Source organism: Eurosta solidaginis, chromosome X (assembly GCF_040869045.1).
Source record: "Eurosta solidaginis isolate ZX-2024a chromosome X, ASM4086904v1, whole genome shotgun sequence".
In the NCBI taxonomy this organism is placed as follows: Eukaryota; Metazoa; Arthropoda; class Insecta; order Diptera; family Tephritidae; genus Eurosta; species Eurosta solidaginis.
In genome coordinates, this window is record NC_090324.1 from 214,320,499 (window position 1) to 214,330,501 (window position 10,003).

A 10,003-nucleotide genomic window follows, 5' to 3' on the forward strand; every position below is an offset into this window, starting at 1 on the left:
ATTATAGAGAGCACCCAGCCGATTGCTATGTGGCCGGCTATAAGTCCAACCGAGAGATATCCCCCTTTCAAGAGAAGGAGACTTCTCGTGAGTCTCGCATCCCACACGAGCTTAGTGTGGTAGCAGGATTCAAGATGGCCCCATCTCACACCCTCTTCCGTAAGGAAAATCCCTTTCAAAGTGAGCTTACAGGTGCGATTACCTTGCGATTACCTTGTCGCGAACAGCATTCTCACTCCTTCCAAGACGACGAAAGCGGAACGGATGTGCCCCCTCTTGCAAGTTCGTCAGCCATCTCATTGTCCGGTATATCCGAGTTATCTCAGCGATCTCGTTCAAAAAGTTGTGACTATTCTCTATTATCCTGGACTTACATGAGGCCAATCTAAGCGCTTTTAGTGCAGCCTGGCTGTCAGGGTAAACGCAAATTTTGTTATAGCTGTGAACGGCCTTTCTCAGGTGCTCAACGACCTCGTTAGTAGCAGCAACCTCCGCCTGAGAGACAGCAACCCTACAGCTGTACAGTGCTACTGTTGATTTTTCACACGCTCCTGAGCGTTTTCCCTCCAGGAGAGTTTCCTATCCAAAATTACTCCTAGGTATTTGGCAGAGTCCCTCAGCATCAGGGTAGAACCCGCTAGCACCGGCAGTTGCAACGCAGGTATCTTATATTTCCTAGTGAACAGAAGCTGTTAAGTTTTGGCTGAATTGACCAATAGACCCTTAATCCGGGTCCAGTTCTTCACCAGTCTAAACTTAGTTTGCATTAGATCGCATAGTGTCTGCGGAGACTTCCCGCTAGCTAACAGCACGGGGTCATCTGCATATGCGATTACCTTGTCGCAACCGTCCTTCTCAAGAAGAACCAAGAGATCATTAAAGGTTGCAAGCCATAGATGTGGAGAAAGTACCCCACACGGTGGGCTTTTTTTTACGAGTAGGAAGCATTGAAAGCCTCATAGTCAGTGTGGGACTTTAATCCCACTAAACCACCTACCGTCTGAGTACCATTTACCCCTGTACTACCATCAAGTATTCCGTCGGGGAGGTAGGTTGAGCACTAAGTTCTACGTCTGTCGGGGTCACGTTGCTGTACTTTGATAATCCCGCGGTATAGTTAAAGCTGGGACTGGCACGCCCTGCTTACTACCTCAATGTGCTTGACACAACCACTTCTACGAATATTTCCAGCATACCTTAAACACTGTGCTTGTGGCATGTTTGTGCGTTCGACTACTTGTTTGTGGGTTTTTTTTAAATTTTTTATTACGTGTAGACGGCTTTTCTCGTACTTCCCCCGGTTGGAGAGGCCTTGTCTTTAATCCGTGTATAAACCCTAATTACATGTGAAACGTATACACTGATACGCGTTGTTTCTACTGCTGGAGAGGCTGTGTCTCCAATCCGTAGGTTTGTCGTTACGTATAGATCTGTTAAAGACCACGCCAACTTTTATACAAAAGATTTTTGAAAGGGTCGTAGACGAAAATTATAAGCTATATCTTAGCGAAAAAGAGCTTTGTATAAATAGAATTTTACTTTCTAAATTGAATTATAACATTAAATTGGAAAACACTAAAATTTTTTTAAAATGGTGTGGCACCGCCAGTTTTTTTATAGGCAATTTCCAATGTTTCGGGAGCTATAACTCGAAGAACAATTTACATATCGTTACAAAATTGTGTATAAATATTTTCCTTATAGCAGGAAATATTTCTAGTAAAAATTTATAAGATTGTTGAAGGATCACGCCCACTTTTATATAAATGACTTTAAAAAGGGTCGTAGGCAAAAATAATATATTAAATTTTAGCGAAAAATAGTTTTGTACCAATCGCATTTTGTGCCATTATAACAAGAAATGGGGAAAAATTCAAATCTTGAAAAATAGGCGTGGCACTGTCCCTTTTTTACAATGTATTTCCCAACGTGTCTGGAGCCAAAACTCGACGAAAAATTTGGCGTTTAACAGGAAATATTTTCAGTGAAAATGGACTAAATCGGTTAAATCGCCTTCTCTTATATAAACGATTTTGTAAAAGTGTGCATCTACGAACTTAATAAGCTATTTCTAGTAAAAGTTGGAAAATTTTGTTAATTACCCTGCCCTTTTTTTGTAATAACGCTTTTTCGTACTATGGCACTTGTATGTTTATGTTTATTGTTCTGATATATCTTTATTTTAAAATAAACAGTAGGGAAATCCCCATATCTGAAGGAAAACTCAAGGTCATTGGTGTTAGCCTATGTATTCTTTTTGCTTCTTTTAAACGAAAATTAGTTCAGAATTGAACCATATGTATATGTATTATTGCGCATGCTAGTGTCACGTTAAATAAAATACAACTACTGTCAAGCCAAATATGCATAAAATATGTACTCTGAAATACTGTTGTGTACACCAAATTACAACTCTCTCTTTAAAAAGTCGAACCGAAGGTATTGTATTGACGAGTAGAAAACGAGTACGCGACCGGTTAACATCGAATTCTTGGAAAAATTTAAACTTTAAATAACTACAATCTAAATATCTATAAAATACGTTAAAATAACAACTATTTTTCTCTTAAATGGACATCCTGAACGGATAAGAATAATAGCGTATAAATGAACCTACAGAACATTTCATTCGTTACAGTTCAGAAGTGAGGGTGAATTTCCAAGCCTTCAAACGATAAAGAACGCATAAAATTTGCTAAATTACATACGTGTGAAAATTCTATGAAAAAACTAAGCATTCAGTTGTGTGAAAGTGTAAAATAAATGTAATAAGTACGCGGCGCACATCTCTGCCATATATTACATAACCTAACATTTTGTTAGACTCCACCGGAATTTTAGGGCTCCGCCGACATTCGTTTTGTTGCTTAGGTCAACGAACTAAATTCAAATGTGTAGTTTTGCAGTTTGACGTACACTCATTACAATATCGTTTATCATATTCGTTTTCAATACATTTTCGCGTATCTCAAAAACATTCGTTTACCGAGATTCTATAACTATCTAGCTCGTACCAGTGAGTGTTCATCCGTCTTGTGCTTCTCACTCGTGAATATATACATATATGTATTTGCCGCAAAAATCTAATTAGAATCAATAACCAAAAAGATCAAATGCGAATTTGCCAGCTAAAAATCCAACGTTAAAAGAATTAAAGCAAAAATGCAAAGATACTGGTTTGCCCATGAATGGCACAAGAAGCAACTAGTACATCGCTAAGAGTGCATTTCAATGATGAAAGTGAAAGTGATACGGAAGAAGCCACTATTTTACAACGCATATCCATTCTAGAAAAAAACCATTGATTGTTTTATAAATTTGGAAACGACAAAAAATGTTAATACACCAGTGACTCCGCCCGTGCAAAATTTTCAACCACCAATTTCGTCATCTCCCGTTTCGGTTGTGTATACGCAAACGGCAACTATGCATCCGATAACAACAATAAGTACAAATGCAAATTTTGTACCGCAGTGGCAGAGGACTGATTTGCCATCTGTGCCGTCACAAAAGTTTCCAATTAGAAATTATATGTATTATGGAAATAATGTGCCGATTCCATTATGTTCCGACTATTATCAGTCTTAATTGTATAAAATAAAAGATATTGTTGAGTTGTTGCAGGAATTCAACCCAACAAGCGATACGTCTCTAAACTCTCTGCAATTTGTGAAACGAGCTGAAATGCTTAAAACGCCTATAATTGGCAAGAAAGCGCTATAATATTTGCGGTTCAACAAATAATGCGCGGTTCGGCAAAACTGTGGATCGATTCGCTACAGTGCGCATTCGTTAATTGGCCACAGTTCGTAAATAGATTTTTAAATGATTTTCCGTATATGCATAATGAAACAGATACGCATATAAAACTGTCGCGAACAAAACGTCAACAATTAGAAACGCTGGGTGAGTATTTTTATAGAATGCTGGCGTCGATAATAAAGGTGGCTTAACAGAAGCAAATATTTCGCGGCACATAATAAATGGTATTAATGATAATGATTTGAAACGAAAATATCAAATGAGTACTTACGGTGTCAAGATTTGTTAAAAGATATAATGAGTTACAGTGTATATAACGGTGTATATCAAAACACTTATAAGCCGAAAACGTCCTCAACCGTGTCTAAGCCTCAATATATTCATGTAAACAATAATAATAATTTGCCAAATTCTAAACAACAACAAGAAAAAATTTTTAAGTGCTACAATTGTGGTAAAGTCGGGCATCTTGCCGTTAATTGCCCCAAACCACAAAAGAAACCAAGATGTGCAAAATGTCAACGTACGACCCATAAAACCGAAGATTGCTATGCCAAAACTAAAGTAAATAATATTGAAAACGCAGTCGTGGAAAAACATGTTTAAAATAAAAGTGACGGTATATACAAACAAATAAATGTGAATGGTCATGTTATGTGTGCATTCGTTGACCCAGGTAGCACGCGTACACTAATACGGAAAACATTCGCAAACCGCACAGGCACTCTTAAAAACGAAGTAATTGTGTTGAGCGGTTTTGGTGGTGGCGAATATGTTTTCGCGCGTAAAATAAATGTGTTCCTAACCATTGATGAACAAAAGGTGGACCAGGGGTGACTCTAGAATTTGTTTGTACGATACGGGTATCAAATGAAAGGTTCTAATGAGTATTTTAAAAGGGAGTGGGCCTTAGTTCTATAGGTGGACGCCTTTTCGAGATATCGCCATAAAGGTGGACCAGGGGTCACACTAGAATTTTTTATACGATATGGGTATCAAATGAAAGGTGTTAATGAGTATTTTAAAAGGGAGTGGGCCTTAGCTCTATAGGCGGAAGGATTTTCGAGATATCGCCATAAAGGTGGACCAGGGGTGACTCTAGAATTTGTTTGTACGATATGGGTATCAAATGAAAGGTGCTAATGAGTATTTTAAAAGGGAGTGGGCCTTAGTTCTATAGGTGGACGCATTTTCGAGATATCGCCATAAAGGTGGACCAGGGGTGACTCTAGAATTTGTTTGTATGACATGGGTATCAAATGAAAGGTGTTAATGAGTATTTTAAAAGGGAGTGGGCCTTAGCTCTATAGGTGGACGCCTTTTCGGGATATCGTTATAAAGGTGGACCAGGGGTCACTCTAGAATGCGTTTGTACAATATGGGTGTCAAACGAAAGTTGTTAATGAGTGTTTTAAAAGGGAGTGGGCCTTAGTTCTATGGGTGGACGCCTTTTCGAGATATTGCCATAAAGGTGGACCAAGGGTGATTCTAGAAATTGTTTGTACGATATGGGTATCAAATGAAAGGTGTTAATGAGTATTTTAAAAGGGAGTGGGCCTTAGTTCTATGAATGGACGCCTTTTCGGGATATCGCCATAAAGGTGGACCAGGCGTGACTCTAGAATTTGTTTGTACGATATGGGTATCAAATAAAAGGCGTTAATGAGTATTTTAAAAGGGAGTGGGCCTTAGTTTTATAGGTGGACGCCTTTTCGAGATGTCGCCATAAAGGTGGACCAGGGATGACTCTAGAATGCGTTTATACGATATGGGTATCAAATGAAAGGTGTTAATGAGTATTTTAAAAGGGAGTGGGCCTTAGTTCTACGGGTGGGCGGCTTTTCGAAATATCGATATAAAGGTGAACCAGGGGTGACTCTAGAATTTGTTTTTACGATATGGGTATCAAATGAAAGGTGTTAATGAGTGTTTTAAAAGGGAGAGGGCCTTAGTTCTATAGGTGGACGCCTTTTCGATATATCGCCATAAAGGTCCACCAGGGGTGACTTTAGAATTTTTTTACGATTTGGGTAACAAATGAAAGGTGTTAATGAGCATTTTAAAAGGGATTGGGCCTTAGTTCTATAGGTGTTTTAAAAGGGAGAGGGCCTTAGTTCTATAGGTGGACGCCTTTTTGATATATCGCCATAAAGGTCCACCAGGGGTGACTTTAGAATTTTTTTACGATTTGGGTATCAAATGAAAGGTGTTAATGAGCATTTTAAAAGGGAATGGGCCTTAGTTCTATAGGTGAACGCCTTTTCGGGATATCGTTATAAAGGTGGACCAGGGTTGTCTCTAGAATGCGTTTGTACATTATGAGTATCAAACGAAAGGTGATAATGAGTATTTTAAAAGGGAGTGGGCCTTAGTTCCATATTTCGATATATCGCCATAAAGGGGGACCAGGGGTGACTCTATAATGTGTTTGTACAATATGGGTTTCAAATTAAAGGTATTAATAGGAATTTTAAAAGGGAGCTGTGTTAGTTGTATATGTGAAGGCGTTTTCGAGATTTCGTCCAAAATGTGGACCAGGGTGACCCAGAACATAATCTGTCGGGTACCGCTAATTTATTTATTTATGTAATACGACGAACAGTATTCCTGCCATGATTCTAAGGGCTTTCGATTTCGCCCTGCAGAACTTTTTCATTTTCTTCTACTTAATATAGTAGGTGTCACCCATTTTACAAAGTTTTTTTCTAAAGTTATATTTTGCGTCAATAAACCAATGCAATTACCATGTTTCATCCCTTTTTTCGTATTTGGTATAGAATTATGGCATTTTTCGTATTTTTTGAAATCGAAAAAGTGGGCGTGGTCATTTTCGGATTTCGGCCATTTTTTATACGAATACAAAGTGTGTTCAAATAATTATGTGAACTGAGTTTAGTAAAGATATATCGATTTTTGCTCAAGTTATCGTTTTAACGGCCGAGCGGAAGGACAGACGATCTACTATGTATAAAAACTGGGCGTGGCTTCAACCGATTTCGCCCTTTTTCACAGAAAACAGTTACCGTCCTAGATTCTAAGCGCCTACCAAATTTCACAAGGATTGGTAAATACTTGTTCGACTTATGGCATTAAATGTATCCTAGGCAAATCAAATGAAAAAGGGCGGAGCCACGCCCATTTTGAAATTATCTCTTGTTTTTGTATTTTGTTGCACCATATCATTACTGGAGTTGAATGGTGACATAATTTACTTATATACTGTAAAGATATTAAATTTTTTGTAAAAATTTCACTTTAAACAAATTTTTTTTTTAAGTGGGCGTGGTCGTACTCCGATTTTGCTAAATTTTATTAAGCATACATACAGTAATACAAGTAACGTTCCTGCCAAAGTTTATCATGATATCTTCAACGACTGCCAAATTACAGCTTGCAAAACTTCTAAATTACCTTCTTTTAAAAGTGGGCGGTGCCAAGCCCAGTAAAAATGGACTAAATCTGTTAAATCGCCTTCTCTTATATAAAAGATTTTGTAAAAGTGCGCATTTACGCACTTAATAAGCTATTTCCAGCAAAAGTTGGAAAATTTCGTTAATAACCCTGTCCTTTTTTTGTAATAACGCTTTTTCGTACATGGCGCTTGTGTGTTTATGTTTATTGTTCCTTTATATCTTTACTTTAAAATACACAGTAGGGAAATCCCCATATCTGAAGGAAAACTGCATTATTACCCACTCAAGGTCATTGGTGTTAGCCTCTGTACCCTTTTTGCTTCTTTTAAACGAAAATTAGTTCAGAATTGAACCATATGTATTATTGCGCAGCCTAGTAACACTATTAAGCACACAAAACAAACAACAACAGCATTTCAAGTGTACAGCTGGGTATGTAATGTTCGGTTTCACCCGAACTTAGACTTCCTTACTTGTTTTCTTTTCCTTTTTGTTTTCTCTCCTTTTCTTTTGTTTTGTTTTCTTTTCTTTTGTTTGATTTCTTTTCTTTACCCTACCTCTATTTTCTTTACTCTATGTTTTTTATTATTTTTTGTCTCTCCATTTCTACTCTTATAATGTCAAATAACGTTGTAGATGTCTTCTATTTTCCAGTTTCTTCCCTTTTCTTTTTTTCTTCTCTTCTTTCTGTTGCTTTTTTTCTCAAGTTGATTTGGTGACAACACGATCCAAAGCTGCGCGCTGTGGTTTCTTAGTAAATTTCTTCTGTGCTATTCTTCAAAACCGAAAAAATTCATTTATATTTATTTTTTTTCCTTTGTGTAAGCTGATTTATCAATTCTTTAAACATTTTTGGATTTATATCCTATGTATTTCTTTCCGTTTCTTTTCCCACCTTTCTTTTTTTTCTTTTTTCCTTTGCTTTGTTGCAGAAGACTCAGCTAATTCGAAAAGTGTAAGTTAATAATATGTGTGTATAAAAATCGCACTACCACTGCACTATATTCATATAAAAAAGGGCACGAATTTAAAATGGAATTGAATAGGTATATTATTCCTTTAATTCACTTGGTTAAAATGTAATTACAAAAAATTAATTATAATGATTAATTTCATTTTTTTAAATTATAAAAACAAAGTAAAAATGCAATAGTTGCGCGACGGCGGGCGGGCGTTAATAAAAATAAAACGGGCGATGCGATGCGGGCACGATCGACGCGTATGGGTGATTCGGTAGTTTATGATAAACTAAAAAATTGAAAGTGAGCGCGGTGGTGGTTGGCAAGCCACAGCTGAGCTGCACTGCCTGTGCTTGGCCGCACTGGCCGGGTGTTGCCAGACGGAGGGGGCGGACTTAGTCCGAAAACTCGATCATGTCTTCAACAATGTGACATGTAATTTTTTTTCAATGAAAATATCACATGTTTTATATTTATAGATGGACCAATGTATTATATTTCTGTTTGATGGGTTAGCACATAGGGTCAAAAATTGTAACACAGTTGTTGTTGTTTTTCCCGTAGCGTTTCGAGGTAATTTTTTCTCACGTCATCTTCTTGGGATTTTTTTAATGATAAATATGTAAAAATATTATACATATTAATATACTCTTTTCTAATAATAAACATAAAATTAACATTTCACACAAATTTTTTATCTACTTACATAAAGTATATTACAAATAAATTAACAATTGCACTTTATTTGAAACAAACATAAACAGTTGGCACCTGCATTTTTGTTTACTTTGATTTGCATCTCTGAATAAAGCTGCAGTTACCCACGAACGTATTTACAAAAACTTGGCAGCTGACACGTACTATCTTATGAATGTGAAATGTAAACGAAAGCTCACTGACTTGCCACGCATGTATGTACGTAATTTTGATTTTGTCTGTAAGAACGTGTCAGCTGATCGCTTTCTCACTAAGCAGGGTCGCCTAGTAAACTTTTGTGCGCTAATTTTTGACCTTTTGCCGTTTTATGCAAAAACACGTAATTAAAGGTTGAAAAATTGTGGAAGTAATTCGAAATAATTATGTAAAAGTGCAGATTATAAATATTTAATCTATTTGTACTTATTTAATATAAATTCAGCTTTTACAAAATCAGAAATTAAAATAGAAAAAGTTGATGTTTCCATATGCATGCATTCAAACAGGATAATGGCAACAATTTTTTTTTTTGCCACTACGTGCCTAAATTTCTCTCAAATGAGTGTTCGTACGGCATAAGTATACATACGTTACACACGTCGATGGGTAACTGCTGCTTAAGCTGCTTTCAAGAGACATTCTCGTTTTTTCTCTTTTTTCGATATCTAATATTTTAACATTTGAGAAGTCCGCTATATGATTGCTCTTTATTAAATGATGAGCTAAACCGGTGTTCGTTTTTTGTTTGTTGCATCTTCATTGTGTTCATTAATATGAATATCTAATTATGTTTTGGTTGTGCCAATATAACGTTTTCCACTATTATCATCATCGCGACAATTGCATGTTATTTTTTTAACCACATCATTTTGTTGATCTTTTGGAATTGGGTCTTTGACTTTGTAATAATATAATTAAGTGTCTTGTTCGGCTTGTGCGCGTAGTTAATGTTTTTGTTCTTTATTGTTTTATGTAATATTTGATTGTCAGTAAGACCCTGTATGTATGTTAGGTTAGTTTAGATTGCCAACATTGCGAGCACAGTGCTCTTAAGCCCATAAAGGTCCCGTTGTGATACTACGTGGATTTCTCCCCCACTCAAACCAACAGGTCGATTTAGCAAACCTCAGGAATTTCTTAAGTTCCAGGTTAACCATATCCCAAAGATCGTCA